This window comes from Cetorhinus maximus, chromosome 9 (assembly GCF_964194155.1).
Source record: "Cetorhinus maximus chromosome 9, sCetMax3.hap1.1, whole genome shotgun sequence".
NCBI classification, from domain to species: domain Eukaryota; kingdom Metazoa; phylum Chordata; class Chondrichthyes; order Lamniformes; family Cetorhinidae; genus Cetorhinus; species Cetorhinus maximus.
Window position 1 is genome coordinate 122,781,351 of NC_135887.1, and position 19,564 is coordinate 122,800,914.

Genomic DNA, 19,564 nt, shown 5'->3' on the forward strand with positions numbered 1-19,564 from the left:
AAGGCCACCACCCCCACAAGAAGAATCCCCTAACCATCCACACCGACACCCCCCCTCCCTGGGGCCTGGCTGACTGGAGGATGCTTCCCCAATTTCCTGAGTTCCAAGGCCTCCATGGTTGCTCCTCATCCTGGGCTCCCTGCAGCCCCAGAAGTGGCCACCAGTACTGGTGGCGCTGCTGGGTCTGAAGTGTTGCTGGCCTCCGGTTGGCCAGCAGCTCTTGGAGGTAAGATCCTTGTCTTGAAGGCCTTGGGAACTCTGACAACAGGCAGGTAAATGTCTGATTGGGAATGAATCCCATAGAGGCTCCTGGAACTGGCCGCTTGACTTACACCCCCAACACCAAGTTAAACATTCACTCCCTCCATCACTGATGCACAGTGGCAGCAGCATGTACATCTGCAAGATGCACTGCAGCAACTCACCAAGGATCCTTCGACAGCACCTTCCAAAGTTGTGACTTCTACCGCCTAAAGGACAAAAGCAGCAGATGCATGGGAATACCACCACCTGCAATTTCCTCTCCAAGCCACACACCATCTTGACTTGGAAATACATTACCGTTCCTTCACTGTTGCTGGGCCAAAATCCTGGAACTCCCACCCTAACAGCATTGTGGGTGTACCTACACCACGTGGACAGCAGCGGTTCAAGAAGATGGCTCACCACAGCCTTCTCATGCTGGCCTAACCAGCAAAGTCCAAATCCTGTGGACAAATAAATTAAGAAATTGGCAGTGAGAGATAGATCATCCTTGACCTAACTAAATGGCAGAACAGGGCTTGAGGTGCTCAATGGCCTGCTCCTGTGTCTATCCACTGCCCTTCCCTCTACCCTCTGATTTGGTCCACTCTGGCTTTCCTGTCCCTTATCAATTCTGAAGCAAATGTCTCAACCGGGGATGTCAACATTCATTTATTCTCCTTTATTAGCTGCTGCGTGTTTATCGATCCAAACAGTTTTTAGCTTATAAAAAGTTTTTAAACTCTCCAGCAGATGGTGGAGATGCCTCAGAAATGTAAAAGGAGATTTGCAATTCATAATTCACCAATAATGCACTTGGCAAGAGCAATAGTTCCTTTTTGGATGTTCGCTGCATCGTTGCAGTGCAAGAATTAGAGCTAATTTTCAGATAATCCTGGATCTGTGTTTCAGAAAATGAATTCTGGAAATACCAGAAATTATAACGCAGAGTTTTGTTTCTGTCCTAAGCCAAATGTGCTTCCAATTCCAGCAGTCTATGACAGCTGGCTTTAGTGTATTAGGTCATATTTGGTAAAAACTGTTTAATGCTAGTATATTTTACATTACACCTAGTTCTGCTTATGGCCTACTTTATTTAAGAAATATCACTTATGGCATAAACTGTGTTGTAAACATTCTATGATTCTGTTACATCAATGATTTATATTTAATTGAGCAAAAACATTTAGCAATATGTTGTTGCATTAAAATGTACATTCACTCTGTTGTGTGATTTAACATTTTTTAAACAGCTGTGTTTACATTTTTATTCCTTCCAAGTTTTCCTCTTCCCCTCTGAAAGTGTTCATTCCCAGCTGGAGCGCAGACACCAGTTACCCTTTGGTACATTATTTAAATGGCTATTTTTACATGTGAGTCAAATAATGTCCATTGGTGAGTGTGACAATGAAAACTTTGCATTCGTAATTTTGCAAAGCTTGTTTATTTTGCCAAATATTCTAAGTGATTGGAGGTGATATAGGACTGGATTTTCAATTGCCTATGGGGTTGAGGTCGTGTTCTGAAAATAAAAATGTCAGCCTTTTAATATCTCCGTTAATGTTAAGTGGAGATGCTTTTTGAAGATACAATTTCTATTTTTTCTTTTTCTGGCTGGATTTTAAAAGACTGAGACCCTATACAGACAATGATAAAACTGCCCAGACTGCTGCATTACAAACAATTTCACATTCCACCAAGTGGGATGAAGACAGACACATAACCTCCTGAGGGGCATGAAAGACCCCATCCCTTGTCAATTCACACCAGCCTGAGACTTTTCAAATGTTTCCAAGATGAGACATCAAAATACCTTTACCTGTTCTGAAACAATAACTGCAGCAGACATGAACTAATAGAATTTCTCTGGAATATACAACCAACAAGGTACTTCAAAGGCTTTACCAAGCAGAAGAGGGGAGAAAAAAGACAATGCTGTAATGAACACAGGCTGATTGAAGCTGTGTGCTCTCTCTCTCTCTCTTCGATGTGCTGTGCCCAGTTTACGAAGTAACCATCCTGAGAAGAAAAATTGACTGTGAACCAAGATCTTTTCAAAAAACATGGAAATCTGCTCCATACAATTATACAGGAGGACAGCTGAACAAAACCGCTGCAACATGGAATCACCACGTCGAGACCCGTCAAGGGACAACTAACAGTACACTCCTTTGTTTTATCTTTCATGAAATGTAAAAAATCCTATAAGCCTATCCTCTTACTCTGCCATCTGCACTGGTGTGTTTGTGTGTGTGGGCCCAGATCAATGTGTGAGACCATATGAATGGTGGTTGTGTTTTACCTAGTTTTTTTTTAGCTTGGGGAATAGTTTCAATAAACTTATATTGTTCTTTGTTTAATCTAAAAAAAAACCTGTCTGAATAATTATTTACAATCTGAAAGTGTAAATAGCGGGGTTCTAACAGAATTGGCAAAGCACATCCTCTCTAAATTCTCTAAAAGACCCTGTTATGGTCAGAGCTGGAGTGGGAGAATAAGGGAATCAGTTCACCCCTCCGCACATGGCCGTAACAGTTACACTGATATTTCTAAAGGGAGGGCAGGGATCCAGCAACCTGCACACCTCCAACTAACTTTCTGTTAAGCTAAGAGTTTGTTAACAGGCTGAAGAGGGACAGAACCAAATTTTCAAAGTTAATAACAGGAAGAGTGAACGGCCCGGGGCGCATTAGTGCACAGCTGTTGGGAGCACAGTGGGAAGCCATTATTGATCGCAGCTGCTGATGAAAAATCTTGTATGAGAAAGGAATGGTCGAACTGAGATGCTTATGCAACGGCACAAAGTTGCCATCACTTGAGCAGAGCAGCTTGAGCGCTTGAGGAGTGAGTATTTGGCACTTATACGGACGGTGATGTTGTTGGCACTCTGCTCTCCTGCCTGCTCCATTCCTCCGGGCAATGGCAAGCCCAGTAATAGCTGACATCTGTTTTTCAGAATCGCCCTACATCAAGGGTTCCTGCCACTATTTGGATAACCAGCTCGCATCCAGGTCGATTAGGGCCTTTCCCCTGAAAAATCGTGTGGCATCGTTGACACTGACGCGGCATGGGGCGTGGGGCGGGGAGCTGGAACTGATCGGGCTGTCTGGTTCCCGAGCCCAGATTGAAAATCCATCCCACTGCCTCTTTCATTCAGAAAACAAAAATAACAATATCAAAAATGAGTAACTTAAAAGGAAGGAAATCCTGGAAGGGCTGTACCATCGTTCAAGTATGGAAAGTCAATCGGTGTAAGAAGTCTTGAATTTAAACATGGTACATAATGGAAGTTTCTGAGCATTACAAATAATGGTGAAGAAAACCTCTCATTTCGTTTCATTTCCTTGTGTTCTGGATTAATAATTCTCAGGATAAAACCCAACCCTTAGGCACAAATTGTAAAATTTCTATTAATAAATCAGATCTGATTATTCTGTCTGTTAATGTATTATTTATATTAATTTTGTTCATCTACAAATATAGCCCATAGTTGCCATGTAAATGCGCCTTTAGGAGAATCAAAGAAACAAATGGGGAGCAAAGCTAGGTACCATTTCTCTCCTCTTATAGCTTACTGCAAATAGCAGGACTAATAGAGGTGTCCATCTGGATATACAAAGCCACCTCCTCTGATATTAAAAACAAAAACAGAATTACCTGGAAAAACTCAGCAGGTCTGGCAGCATCGGCGGAGAAGAAAAGACCTGCTGAGTTTTTTCCAGGTAATTCTGTTTTTGTTTTGGATTTCCAGCATCCACAGTAGTTTTTTGTTTTTCCTCAGATATTAATGCCAGCAACAGTGCAACTTCTGTCAGTGCTGCCAATAGCAAATCTAGCTCTGCCTGGCAGGGTGATAATCACGTTCTCCATCACAAAAGACCTCCTGTGGTTTGGTGAATTTGAGATTAATCTTTGGTATTCAAGAAATTCAGCCACAGCCTGTGCCATTCAAAGTGCTGCATGTGAAGAGCCATGATTGTGAGTGCGATTTGACCCCAGCTCCATGCACTGCTGTTTCTTCAGCTCACCATAAACAAAATGTTCTTCATCAATGAAAAATTTCTTATCTCAGCCCTCTGACCACACGGGCAGCTTTTTGACATTTTAGTATTGTAATTTAATATTGTTCTGTGCTGCTGATTCCCGAGGAGCTGATAGCAAATAGTATGAAGCCAACAGCACCATTTCACAAACATTTAGAATATTCTTAGCCAGAACTATTTGATTTTGGGCTGTGCTTCAGTTACTAATTACAAGTATATGTTCATAAGTTGATATTTATCCCTTCATTAGCATCACTAAAATTGGGTTGTCTGGTCATTATCACATTGCTGTTTGTGGGAGCCTGCTGTGCACAAATTGGCTGCTGTGTTTTCCAGAGTACAACTGTGCCTACACTTCAAAAGTGTTGGCTGTCCTGAAGTCATGAAAAGTGCGATAGAAATACAAGCCTGTCTTTTTGTAATCATTTCTGTGCTTAATGCTTATGTCAAACAGGGACAATTTGAAACTCACTTGTTTTCTTAGTCCATGACAAAGGTTGGGTTCACAAGTAACTTGGGTTCCTGGCACTAAAAGAAAACTTCGACTGATATCTGTATGAGGAGGATCTGGTACCCAAATGATTAATATGAGATTGAGTGCAATACTGCCCATATGGTGCTGTAAGAAAGCATATGGCTGAGGACTAGGGCCAGTCTAGAGATGAGTCGCAATGTGTAAGGATCTAGTATGGAGTCCTCTCCATACCTACTGTAAATATGTGCAGAGTTAAGTATTATTATAAAGACATCCTTGTAACTTATACAAATCTATTTCATGGTGTCCAAGCAGTATCCTTCAAGTGTAGTGACGATAGAATATATCATGGTACCAGTGATAGGATTCATCAATATCCTTAGCCTCTGAAGGTGGATCTGCAAACCATTTGATGGCCCAGGGCCTAGGAAGCCTTAACTCCTAGGCCTCATTGAAATAATTATTGGACAATCGCCTGGATCTCACAGGAATGATGAGGTGGCCAGGGGGTGGGATTCTATCTCCAGGAATTCATGAGAACGATCACTAGGAAAAGGTAAGTGTGTAAGTGCTGTGGGGAGAGATGGCCCTGAGGTAATGGCAGTCAGGGGGTAAAGAGAAGATAAGGCTAGGAGGAGGTCAAAGATTTCCTTATGGGTCCTGAAGTGACATTAAAATCATGTCTCTTGCTTTTCATTGTGATATTAAGATTAAACACAATAAAGTTGCAAATATACAAGTTATGCAAAAAGATGGGAACAAAATTGAAGCCATTTTTCTAGTGAATGACAGTGAAAACTTGGAGTCAGTTGTTGCTCAGTTGGCAGCGCTCCCATCTCTGAGTCAGAAGCTTCTGGTTCAAGTCCCACTCCAAAGTCTAGGCCAATACTTCAGTACAGGGCTGAGGGAGAATTGCATTATTAGAACTGCCCTTCTACCTCATCAGGTGGACGTAAAAGATTTTTAGAAAAAAGCTGGGGAAATCTGCCCGGTGTCCTGGCCAATATTTATCCCTCATTCAACATCACTGGGACAGTTTATTTGAATATTATCACATTGCTGTTTGTGGGATCTGGCTGTGCACAAATTGGATGCCGATTTTCCTAAGTCATAACAGTGAATACACTTTAGAAGTAATTTATTTTTCCATTCATTCACAGGACATGAGCATTGCTAGCAAGGCAAGCATTTGTTGCCTATCTCCAATTGCCCTTGAGAATGTGGTGATGAACCATCTTGCTGAATTGTAGCAGCCCAAATGGTGTGGATGTCCTTCTCAGTGTTTGAGGTCACAGGTTTGGAAGGTGCTGTTGAAAGGGGCTTGCTAAGTTGCTGCTGTGCATCTTGTAGATGGTACACACTGTTGCCACTGTGCATCAGTGGTGAAGGGAATGAATGTTTAAGTTGGTGAGTGTTGACCAAGTGGGCTGCTTTTTTTTTAAAAGATCATGCTGAGCTCCCTGAATGCTGTTGGAGCTGTATTCATCTAGGCAAGTGGAGAATATCCCATCATAATCCTGACTTGTGTCTTGTAGATGTTGGAGAGGCTATGAGGAGTCAGGAGGCGAGTTACTTGCTGCAGACTTCCCAGCCTCTTACCTACTCTTGCAGCCACATTATTTATATTAATGGTTCAGTGTTTCTGGTCAATGGTAACCCCCAGGAAGTTGATGGTGGGGGAATTCAAATGTCAAAAGTAAATGGTTAGATTTTCTCTTGTTGGAGATGGTCATTGCCTGACACTTGTGTGGCGTGAATGTTACTTGCCACTTATCAGCCCAAGCCTGAATGTTGTCCAAGTCTTGCTGCATGTTGGCACAGACTGCTTCAGCATTTACAGTATTGAGAATAGTCCTCAACACAGTGCACACAACAGCGAACATACACACTTATGATGGTGGGAAGGCCATTGATGAAACAGCTGAAGATGGTTGAGGCTAGGACATTACCTGAAAAACTCCTGCAGCGGTATTCTGGGATTGAGAGGATTGGCCTCCAGCAACCACAACCATCTTCCTTTGTGCGAGGTATGACTCCACCCAATGGCGATTTTCCCCTTTATTTCCATTGACTCCAGTTTTGCTAGGGCTCCTTGACGCCATACTCAGTCAAATGCTGCACTGATGCCAAGGGCATCAAGTTCAGCTCTTTTGTCCATGTTTGGAACAGGGCTATAATGAGCTCTAGAGTTGAATGCCCTGGTGGAACCCAAACTGAGCACCGGTGAGCAGATTATTACTGATTAAGTGCCACTCAATAGCACTGTTGATGACATCTCCCAACAATTTGCTGCTTATTGAGAGTGAACTCATGGGGTGGTAATTGGTGGGATTGGATTTGTTCTGCTTTTTATTGGGCAGGACATACCTGGGCAATTTTCTGCATTGTTGATAGATGTCAGTATTATAACTGCCCTAACGCAGCTTAGTTAGGGGCTGGGCTAGCTCTGGAGCACTGGTCTTCAATACTACAGCTAGGATATTGTCATTGCTCAGTCTTTGCATTCAGCCATTTCTTAAAAGCACATGGGGTGAATCGAATTGACTGGAGTCTGGCAACTGTGATGTTGAGGAACCTCAAGGGTGTCAGGAGGAGACTGACATATATTAACCACTTGTCACTTCTGGCTGAAGGTGTTTGCAGATGCATCAGTCTTGTCTTTTGCACTGATGTGCTGAACTCCACTATCATGGAGAATGTGGATGATTGCGGAGCCTTTGTCTCTGATTAGTTGTTTAACTGTCCACCATCATTCATGACTGGATTTGGCAGGACTGTACAGCCTGTGGGATTGCTTAACTCTGTTCTATAGCATACTGCTTCCACTTTTTATTATGCATCCTATGCAATCCTGTGCTGTGGCTTCACCACATTGGCACCTCATTTTTAGGTATGCCTGGTGCTACTCCTGGCATGCTTTCTTGCACTTCTTATTGAACTAGGATGGTTTCCCTGATTTGTTGGTAATGGTGAAGGGGATATCAAGTTACAGATTGTGGTCGAGTACAATTCTGCTGCTTTTGTTGGCTCACAGTAACTCATGAATGCTTAGCTTTGAGCTGCTGGATCTGTTCTAAATCTATCCCAACAACACAATGGAGAGTATCCTAAGTGTGAGGATGGGACTTCTTCACCAGAACTGTGTGGTGTTCACTCCTACCAATACGGTCATTGCATCTGGAATAGTTAGGTCGGTGAGGATAAGGTCCAGTGGGTTTAACCCTCTAGTTGGTTCTCTCACCACCTGCCACAGGCCCAGCCTGTCAGCTATGTCTTCAGAACTTGGCCAGCTCGGTCAGTGGTGGTGCTACCGAGCCACTCCTGGTGATGGAAACTGAGTCCCCCACCAAGAATACCTACTGTACTTCTTACACCCCTCAAAGCTTCTCCCAAGTGGTGTTCAACATGGATTCATCAGCCGAGGGTGGGTGGTAATCAGCAGGAGGTTTCCTTGCCTGTGTTTTCCCTGTTACCCTGAGACTTCATTAGGTCTGGGGTCAATGTTGAGTAATCCAAGGACCACTGCCTCCAGACCGCATCTCTGGTGGTTATGTCCAGGGATGGGGAAGGAGGAATCTGGGTTGTTGGTTGTCAGGTATGATTCAGTCAGTATGACTATATCAGGTTGTTGCTTGACTAGTCTGTGGTACAGCTCTCCAATTTTGGCACAGGTCCTCAGATATTAGTGAGCAGGACTTTGCAGGGTTGACTGGGCAGGGCAGGCCTTAGTCATTTCTGGTGCCTAGGTCAATGGTCCATTCAGTTTTTAATTGATTCATACAATTGAGTGGCTTGCTAGTCTGGAGTCACATGTAGGCCGGATCATGTAATTTCAGCAGATTCCCTTCCCTGAGTGTAACTAGTTAACCAGATGGGTTTTTACAACAACATTACTAATGCTAGCTTTTTAATTCCAGATTTATTAATTAAATTCCACCAGTTGCCATGGTGAGATTTGAACTCCAGTCTCTACAGCCTCCATCCAGGCCTGTGGATTACTAATCCACCATGCGACCATCCCCACTGATATTGGCTATAGAGCACTTTCGGATGTTGAGGTTGTGTAAAGTGTTATACGAAAGCAAGTCTTCTCTGGAATTGCTAAATTAAGTAACGAGACTTATACAGAAAGACATTCAAATCAACCCCACCTACCCAAAATGAAATCAGGCTTGGATAAATATATACAATGCTCCCCAAAAGACTCAGGGACACATACATTGGTTTGGCACTCTGGAGGTGGGACCTCCGCCCTCTGCCTGAATAACTGTCTGAAATGGCGAATCTGAAAATCAAATAGGGCATGAGACTGACTTGGCAGCAGGATCTAATCTGGCAGAAGGCATAAAATATTATATTTTACAGTAAACCAGAGGCAATCACTGATACTCAAATGAGCCACTGGCAGAAACAATTGGACACAGTGGCATCCAAATGTATAATTTTATATTTGCCTTAGATATCGGCTGTTATTCTTGAAATGTCCTTATTGAACAGGATACCAGGTACCGTTATACTACAATCAGTGCAACTAGATGTAGAAGCTCTTTGACTCTGGCATTACCGATGCAGAAAGTGAAAGAAAGTATTACAAAACATAAATTTAGCCACTCCTCTGGGTATTGTTTTCAAGGAACTTTATCAGGCGCCAGGCTTGACAGTGAATAAGGAGTCTGAAACACACTAGGTACAAGTATTATTGTTTAACCAAGACAGATCTTTGATGGAATTCAAATTATTAAAGACTCAGTGAAACTTCAGAGGGCTCTGCATAATGTCACTCGTCAACTTGCTATTGTACTGTAAATTTCAGCTCAACTTGTTCTAAAAATGTAATGACAAAGAACACAGATACTAGGGGAGGGGATAGGCAAACACTAGGATCCACAAGAACTAGCTGCAATGTTTTGAAAAAGCATTGCTTCTTAGATTGTGGCAGCTTCAAAGCATCGACTTCAAAAGCGGAAGTTGATTTAAAAATGCTATACAAAAGATGAATTATTACAAACAAGGAGGAAATCTTAGACAGTTGTGGTCTGTTAACAAGCAATGCTGCTTTATTTCATAAAATGGTAGGCGTGTTTTTATTTAGGTTGCTCTGGTGACTCAGTTGGTAGATACACCACCCCACGTGGACCAATTGTCCTGACCAGGCTTTACAGCATTTGGTCCAACTGGTTTATGAGGGTGTTTATGCGCCACATGGGATTGGATGAACTGGAGTGGGAGGAGGCTTATCAGTATTTCCTCCTATTCTTTTCACCTCCAATTACTTATCTAGGTTCCCCTTAAACGCATCTATGCTCTGAGCCTCAGTTACTCCTTGTGGCAGCAAGTTGCACATTTTAATCTTCCTTTTGGTAAAGAAAGTTCTCCTGAATTCCTTTTTGATTTATTTGTGACTCTCTTATATTTATGGCTCTCTAGTTTTTGTTAGGACGTGGCAGATGATGAGTGCCAAGCAGATCAAATCCACGAGGGAAACTTGATCACACAGTCACAACTGTTTTGCAATTTGTATTTTATTTCGAGATGTGTACCCTGAATTTAGAAGTAATAAGACTACCACGACTTCAGAGGTTTTTAAAAAGCTAAATTAAAAATTTGTTAACAAAAGAAAAGGTTTCAAGCACATACATAGGTCTACAAATTACTACTATAATAAATCCTAAAACCCTTCATTAATCTGGCTCCTAGTTACACCTCTGTTAAGGCAACAGTAAAAACAAATAGATTTAAACAGACCCAGGCAAAACCATACAATACCCTGGACAGTCGAATTCAAAGTGAGTTTTCTTAGCTTTGATTCTGGTAAAAAGCAACTTGATGCACAGAGGCTGGAGGCATTTCACACTTGTTAGATCTTAGAATACCTTCTCCTTTTACACATAGCCTCTCTCCTTTATACGTGTTTTCCCTTTTTAATGCAAATTCTATTATTCCGACGTGTCTTTGGAACTTTACCTTTCTCATAATATAAATCTTTCATAGTACTAATTTTAACAGTATCCTTTGGGAATAATAAACACTGTTTGGCTTAGCTTCTTCTGGCTATATATAACATCTTACCATCTCTTTAAAATTTAAACTTACCTAATTTATCTAAAAATGCAAATTTTCCTTACATCACACATTCTAAAACTTAAGCCATGTTTACGTATTTAGCATTTCAAACCTAGCTTCCTTTTGATAACTCAAAGCATCCAGACTAGCTGTCTCTAATTCAATTAAATCCCACACACACAGAGAAACTATCCAAACCCCATTATTAGCCTATCTTTACAATAAATCACAATGATATTATGAGAATTATTACATTTTCATGAGACTTTGGATTTACCAACAATTTTAAACATTTTTTCTATATCTACCCTCTCAAAATCCTTCATAACAAAAAAAAACTTCTATCAGATCATGTGTCGAACTTTTCTCAAAGAGAAAAGACCCCCAGGCTGTCAAATCTTTCCTGATAGTTATAAGCTCTCAACTGTGGTACAATCCATATGTTTTTTGCACCTTCACCAGTTTGTCTATATCCTTCTTGTAAAATGGAGACCAGAACTGTGCACAGATCTCCAGGTTTGAATCCTAGCCTGAGCTGAGCTGTCTAATGCCAATTGGGGATAGTACTAGAGATGCTGCAAAGAGAAAGAAACTCACAAGTAATAGAATTAGAATGACATAGATCATACAGCTTGCAAATAGGTCATTCAGTCCAGCATGTATGTGCTGGTGTTTATACTCCACACAAGTCTCCTCCCTGTCTGTCTTTCAGCATACCTTTCTATTTCCTTTTCTCTCATGTACTCATCTGGGCTGCTTTTGAAAGCATCTGAACCATTTACCTCAACCAATATCTATGGTCGTGAGCTCCACATCCTAAACACTCTGAAAGATATCTCCTTATTTCTCTATTGGACTTATCCTGTATTTATGGTTCTGAGTTTTGGATTCTCCCAGGAGTGGAAACATTTTCTCCATATCTACCCTGTCCAGGATGTGTTCTATCAAGTCTATTTTAAGTCTCTTTTCTAAATAAAAAGTTCCAACCTCTCCTATCATTTCCGATAGATATAACCTCAGTTGCCAGCTCCTGTTTCCTTTTATTTCTTGCTAAAATAACTAAACCTCTACCTGAACTGTGCAAAAGGTGTGCAGGGAGGTCCGTGTATGAATTTGTGTCCTAAGATTGGTAGGAATGTACAGGCTCAGGGGATTGGAACTCTACTGTGTCATTACATGGAATTGCAGGATTGCCTGAATGCCAAATTCCAAATGTGGTTGGCCTCCACAGTATATTATTCTACTGCTCACAAGTGTATTATTTTCAGAATCAAAATAAAACAGGAAAAACAGAAAAGAAATACAGAACATTTGACTATAGCTTCAGGGAATTACATTGGCTCCAAATAAATGTGCTCTAGGTTTTCTGCTTGCCTGATGTGAGTCTCTTAATATCTTTGTAGCTATGCTGTATTCAGAAGCTACACGCTGCTATCTGGGCAGAATAGCTGCCCGCCATAGAGGAAGGGCAGAAATAGAAATTAATTGAGTACTTGACCTCAAGGCACTGGATGTCTCAGTAGTCAACTGAAGAACAGTGAGTTGCAGGAGCAGACAACCTTCCTATATCTTAGGTTAGATGGCACTGGATGGGAGTATCCTGTTGAATGTCCAACCAGACTTCAGATATGGAGATCTGGTTCCCAGGGCTGTCTAGTGGAGGTTTCGAACCCCGCACCTTCTGACTCAGATGTGGGAATGCACCCACTAAGCCAAAGGCCCACTGCATTGCTTATTTTAAAGCAACTGTGGTGCGCAATGACATAGTATTATTCTGCAGCTGAGCTGTTAATACATGTAACATGCTACATTTTTAAGAAGGTCGAAATACTCTAAACAGATATATCCAAAAGTTAGTTAGAGAGTAACCTTCGTGTGTTTAGTTTGGCAGATGGGTTTAAAGGTGTAGCCAATTCTGAACGGAATCAGAAAGGATTAAACTCTCATTAGAATTTCCTCCCTTGATTTAATTCTATAATCGAAATAAATAATTTGCTAAATATGAAGTATAATGGATACAGGGTTATTAATATTAGATTAAAAATGTGCAAGTATTTTCAGGATATAGAACATGGATATAGGTGCCATTGCTTAGAAAAATTTAACATATATGTGCATGGTTGCATATGTTCTATGAAGTAACAGTTAACATCACTGGCTGCTCCAAGATCAGGAAAAAACCAGCAGGAATTGATTGACTATTCAAAATATTTCTCAAATTTGTTTCGCACCTGGATGATTTGTAGTTGTGCAAAGGCAAAATTATAAAATTTTTCCACACCTGTTCTGTTCCACAATACTACATAATGTAAAATTGCTACCATTATAAAACGCGATTCCTCGAGAATTCCGCAGGAGAACCACTAGTAGTATAAAAAGAACAGACCAAGTTTAATTTATAGCACAGGAAATAGAAAATAAAATAAAAATGTGATAGTGCAGCCAAGGAGAGACTGTGTGAAAGAAAGTCAGACAAATGTCATGCTAGCAGTCTTAACAAAATCAATTTAAGCAAGTGTTTAGGTAATGCAAACCTTCTAGTCACAGCATTACATCTCTCACAGGGTCTATAAACTGGGGCACAGATCAAGCCCATTGTTTGCTCAGTCAACTGCATTTATTAGATATCCTGTTAAGCTGAGTTCAAATGAACAGTTGACAATGAACAGAAGGAATCAGAAACGATCCAATTCTCTTCCCTTGATTTCATTATAAATTAAATAATTTGCCAATGGTGAAGTATCAGAATGGGTATATCATTATTAATTTTAGATAGAAGATGTTTAAGCATATTCCAGACAGATTGTTACAGGAAATACTGCTGAGAAAAAATTAAAATGCATGCGTACAGTTGCATATATTCTGTGAAGCAACCCTTAAGTAAAAATGATTGCGACAGATTTCAAAATTAAACTCCGGAGATGTTTAGTCACTTTAACCTTTAGGATAGGCATTCCTTCACTAAGTCACTTTTGTAGGCATGCCAGGAGAGTGAAGTGGGTTTGAGGTCGCAAGAATTCAAGCGCCATACATCTAAAACGTGGTCGTTACTCTTGCTCCATAAACTCTGGGACGTGTGGCTGTTGAGGTTAAGTCAAACCATTTGAGGTCTAGCATTCATTCCTCTCCTGGAGGGACAATCCACCAAGGGCTATAACTTAGCTTAACATTTTGCAGGAATTTTCACATTGGATATATTTCTCTTTATTTTCCTTTTCCTTCCTCCTTCTCTGAAATTATTGACTTCTTTGCTGGGCTGTGATTCCATGCTTTCTTTGCTACTTCAGTCAATAGGTCATTGCTTGTACCTATACCGAGATGAGAAGTGTAGGCATTCCTCCAAACAGTGCCTATTTTAAAGGTTAAAGTGACTAAACATCTCTGGAGGTTAATTTTGAAATCTATCGCGATAATTTTTACTTAAGGGTTGCTTCACAGAATATATGCAACTGTGCACATGCATTTTAAATTTTTCTAAGCAGTATTTCCTGTAACAATAATCTGTCTAGAATATGCTTAAGCGTCTTTTAGTGAGTGCTAGTAGTCCATGCACATGTCCACCAGGGGTCACTGGAGAGCAACCAGGAGTGGGAATCCTGCCGGCTTTTACTCCCACCCGCTGAAGGTAATGCAGTACCCCAGCCCGGAACTTCATACAAATCAGCAATGACCACGAATTGTATCTTTTTGGGCAGCATGGTTTAGGTGCCAGCTCTTACAAGCATTGAGAAAACGAATCAAATCACAGGTGACTTTCTCAGGTTGTATCGTAAAAGTTCATTTGGTCTCTCACTAAGAAGTCTTGAGAATTGTATGTTTAAACATGAACCATAGAAAAGTTACAGTGCAGAAGGAGGCTATTCGGCCCATATTGTCTATGCCAGCCTGAGGACACCCAGGTGCCCTTTCCCATTTATTATTAACCCATAACTATGTACATATCCCAGGTACTGCCATGCATGGAAGATGTCTCCATGGTGGTTCCTTCTAGACTCTACTCCCAAAGTCTACTATCATGTGACTCTACTCCCAAAGTCTACTATCATGTGACTTTACTCCCAAAGTCTACTATCATGTGACTCTATACATCATACCACGGGCAGGATGATGCGCCCGTCCCACATTAACCCTTGCTCTGCCGAACACCTTTTGTATTACAATGGGCATGCTGTTACCATATATAACAAATTGCAGGTGTGTGTTTGTGCCCATACTCGTGACTGATGACCATGTCTTCTTACCTTAACTTTGACTGACGTCTCAACAGTCATTTAAAGGTCAGTTGCTGGCTCCAGACCTCCATCAATGTCTAGATTTTCTGTTGTGCTTTTTGCCCAACACAGCTGGTGGTGGGTAGAATTCCATTAAGGCTGTAACATTTGCGTGCTGAAAGCTCCACATATTATGGGGTGTCCAATTTTGTATTGAACAATCGAAAAAAAACATTCCATTGCTGAATTTGGTCTTCATTTGGTCACGATTAAAAAGTAGAAATCCAGTCTTAAAATCATCGCATCGTTGGCTTGAACGTATGATAACCCTAAATGTTTAGAGCTGCTCTACATGAAATAGTCCTGTGGTTTGTAAGTGGTTAACATTTAAGCGTATGTGAAGGGAGGAGTCCTAAACCTTGAACATAGCAGGTTATTCAATGTGTCTAATGTGGTAAATGCCAGAGATGGAAGCAAAGATTATTTTTGAAGAAACCTTTCCTTCTCTGTCCCAGTCAGATCGCCTTCAGGAAAATGCTTCATGAAGACCATTTCTCCTAATGGCATTTCACACAATGGGCTCATATGTGAAAAGTGGCCGATAATAACTAAAATAAAAAGCAAAATATTTCAGATGCTGGGAGATCTGAAATAAAAACAAAGTGCTGGAAAACCTCAGCAGGTCTGGTAGCACCTGTGGCAAGAGAAACAGAGTTAACCTTTGAAGTCCAATATGACTGTTCTTCAGAGTTCTGAAGATCATATTGGACTCAAAACATTAACTCTGCTTCTCTCTCCACATGTGCTGCCGGACCTGGAGGTTTTCCAGCACTTTCAGTTTTTATTCTAGATAATAACTGTCAATATTTACTTACATGTCACCTAGCTGTGTAGGAGGAAACAATTTTATGGGCTGCCCTCGTGCTGTGGATAAAGTCAAGTATAGTAACAAATGTAATTTCAAACTGAGATCTCTCTTTCCTCTTACTCTTTGTACTGTGACAACTACTACCAGGATTCTACAAAATGAGTGGAGGAAGGAACAATGCTGATCTATAAGTTCTTGAATCCTGTCACTGGACAAGAGGGAAATGTGCATCATGAAATACAGTGGGAAAGCCATTTTGATTAGGATTAGGATTGGCTAGTAGCACTCTTGCCTTGGAGTCAGAAGGCCCTGTGTTTAAGCTTCAGGACTGGAGACCATAATCTAGACAGATGCTTGAGTGCAATATAGGGAGGGTGCTGCATTGTCAGAGGTGCTATCTTTCAGGTGAGGCCCCATTGCCTTCTCATGCCACTAGCTGAAAAGCAATGTGGGAAGTGCCCTGGTTAACATTCATCCCATAACCTGCACTACTAAAAAGGTTTTCTGATCATTTATCTCATTCTTATTTGATGGACCATGCTGCTGTGTTTGCCTGGATTGCAACAGAATCTACACTCGAGCACTTCATGGCTTTTTAAATGGTAGCATGCAGAGAATGTGGAAAACTTCTCTTCGCAATTGAAATTGTAACAGACCTAGAGGATCAGACACTCCTTTAGAATTCAGTTCCTATGTGCCGAGGCTATTGAAACATCAACTGCAAAAAGCAGCCCAATTGCGTTGAGCAATGCAGGTCAAAAGGTTAGTAGTATAAAGATAAAAGTAAAATACTGAAGATGCTGGAAATCGGAAATAAAAACAGGAAATGCTGGTAAAACTCAGGTCTGGCAGCATCTGTGGAGAGAGAAACAGAGTTAACGTTTTCAGTCCGTATGACTCTCCTTCAGAGTTTCTTTAGCTCTGAAGAAGAGTTTCATATGGACTCAACTTTAACTCTGTTTCTCTCTCCACAGATGCTGCCAGACCTGAGTTTTATCAGCATTTTCTGTTTTTATTTTAGGTTAGTAGTACTGTTCAATTGCCTTTGGAGATCAAGAAATGAAGTTTGAAGAACTTCCTTTTAAGATTAAATAAATTAGATAAACAATGACTAGTAGTTATATAATGGCAATTAATGTAATAAAACATCCCAAGGTGCTTCAAAGGAATGATTTAAAACAAAAGTTGACACCTAGCCACAGAAATGAGAGATTAGGGTTTTGAGTATTGTCTTAAAGGGAGGAAAGGAGGAAGAGGTTTAGGGAGGGAATTCCAGAGCTTAGGGCCTAGGCACCTGAAGGCATGGCCATCAATGGTGGATAATTAAAATTGAGGATGCTCAGAAGGCTAGAATTGGATAAGCATAGATATCTTGGAGGATTGAGAGGCTGCAAGAGATTACGGAGATGGGGAGGAGTGAGGTTATGGAGGGATTTGAAAACAAGGATTAGAATTTTAAAAATTGGGCATTGCTTTACTGGAAGCCAATGTCAGTCAATGAGTAGAGGTGATGGGTGAACAGGATTTGGTGTGAGGTAGGACAAGGGCAGCAATATTTGGATGACATCCAAAGATAATCAGTTTACAAAGGGTAGAACATGGGAGGATGGCCAGAGTTATGTTGGAATATCCAAGTCCTGAGGTAACAAAGGTATGGATGATTATTTCAGCAGATGAGGAGTTGAGGGAGGGGTGGAATTACACTGCCTCAGTGATGGCACAGACATGTCAGAAATTTATCTCATGGTCAAATATGACCCCAAAGATGTGAATAGTCTAGTTCAGCCTTGGTCAGTTGCCAAGGTGAGAGATGGAGTCAATAGCTAGGGACCAGAGTTTGTGGCAGGGACTGAAAATAATGGCTTCAGTCTGCCCTATATTTAGTCAGAGGAAATTTCTGCTTTTCTGACATCCAGTACTGGATGTGCAGCCGGACAATCCAGAAACACAGTAAAGTGGTCAAGAGATGTGTTGGTGAGGTAGAGATGGGTGTCCTTAATATACATGCTGTAACAAACGCTATATTTTTGGATGATGTCACCGAAGGGCAGCATATAGATGAGAACTAAGAGGCGGCAAAGGATAGATCTTCGGGGGACGCCAGAGATAACTGCGGAAATGGGAAAGGAATCTTTTGATGGTGATTCTCTAGCTACAATTAAGTAAAAAGGAGCCAGGTGAGTGCAGTCCCACCCAGCTGGACGACATTGGAGAGGTATTGGAGGAGAATTGTGTAGTCAACTGTGTCAAGACTGCAGACAGGTCAAGAACAACGAGGAGAGATAGATTGTCTTCACAACGGCGATTAAAAGCCCATGATTGGAATATTTTGTTGTTAGGTTAACAATTTCCTGTTGGTTTTTGGTTACAGGAGTGTGAGTACAGTCCATCTGTAACTAGTTATGTAACTGAATTAGCAATACTGTGGAAATGCTGTATTACCTAATTTAATTTTTTCCGGTTAATCTTGGGATGTGGATATCACTGGCAAGGGCAGCTTTTACTACCCATCATTAGTAGCCCTGGGAAGGTGCTGGTGGCCCTTCTTCGTAAACCAAATCAGTTTGATTCCACTTGATCAGCCATTTCAGAGCAATAAAGAACCAATCACACTGGTATCAGGCTAAAGTTAGAGGCCAGACCAGGTAAGGATAACAAATTTCATCCCCTAAAGGACACTAATGAACAAATTATGTTCTAACAGCTTAATGGTCATTTTTTTTTCGTGGATACCATTTAAAAAATTTCCAGTTTAAAAAAAATGAATTCAAATTCTCAAACTGCAATGGTGAGGTTTGAATTTACATTCTCTGTTCTCAGGATTGCTCCCAGGCCTCTGTTTTAACAATCTAGCAACAGAAGCCTACTGCTCTACTGTATCTAATGATGTAAGAAAGTGTTGCATGTTCATTATTTTGATTAAAAAAAGGTTGTACTTGCTGCATGTTTAGGCATTATGAAATAAAGCAGCATAATTATTTGCATTTAGCCTTTTCTCATCATGTACTTGCTTGGTCCATTTTGAAGAAATTGTATCAGTATATCTGTAAAGAACATCCATTTCATACCACAACCAAGAACCTCCTGGATAATGCTACCAGAGTTATCTATCGGGGAGTACAGGCAGCTCCCAACATGTCAAATGCTTATGGGAGTGCCTAGCGCAGCTGTATGAGAAAATATTGAAGGCAAAACCTAAGCTCATAATATATGTAATGCAGGTAATCTGCTATCCTTATCCAGCCTGGTACATGAGTCTTTCAACTGGTACCTTCCATTCAAGTCAAAATCAATGTCAAATAAACCAGGTTTACAACTTGATAAAGAGGGAACTACACCACCTGCATGTTTGCCTCCAAGTAACACACCGCCCTGACTTGGAATTGTATTGCCATTTCTTCCCACTCACTGGGTCAAAATTCTGGAACTCCTTCCCTTAATGAACTGTGTTGTACCTACAGCAGTTCAAGGCAGCACCACCTTCTCAAGCGCAATTAAGGATAGACAACAAATGCTGGCCTTGCCATCGATACCCTCATCCCAATAACAAATAAAAAGTGCCGTGGGATAGGATATTGCTTAGACATTGGCACCAGAGGGACTGCAATGGTCTTTTCTAGCCCTATATTCTTATCAGTATTGGCTGAAGGATAAATTTGTC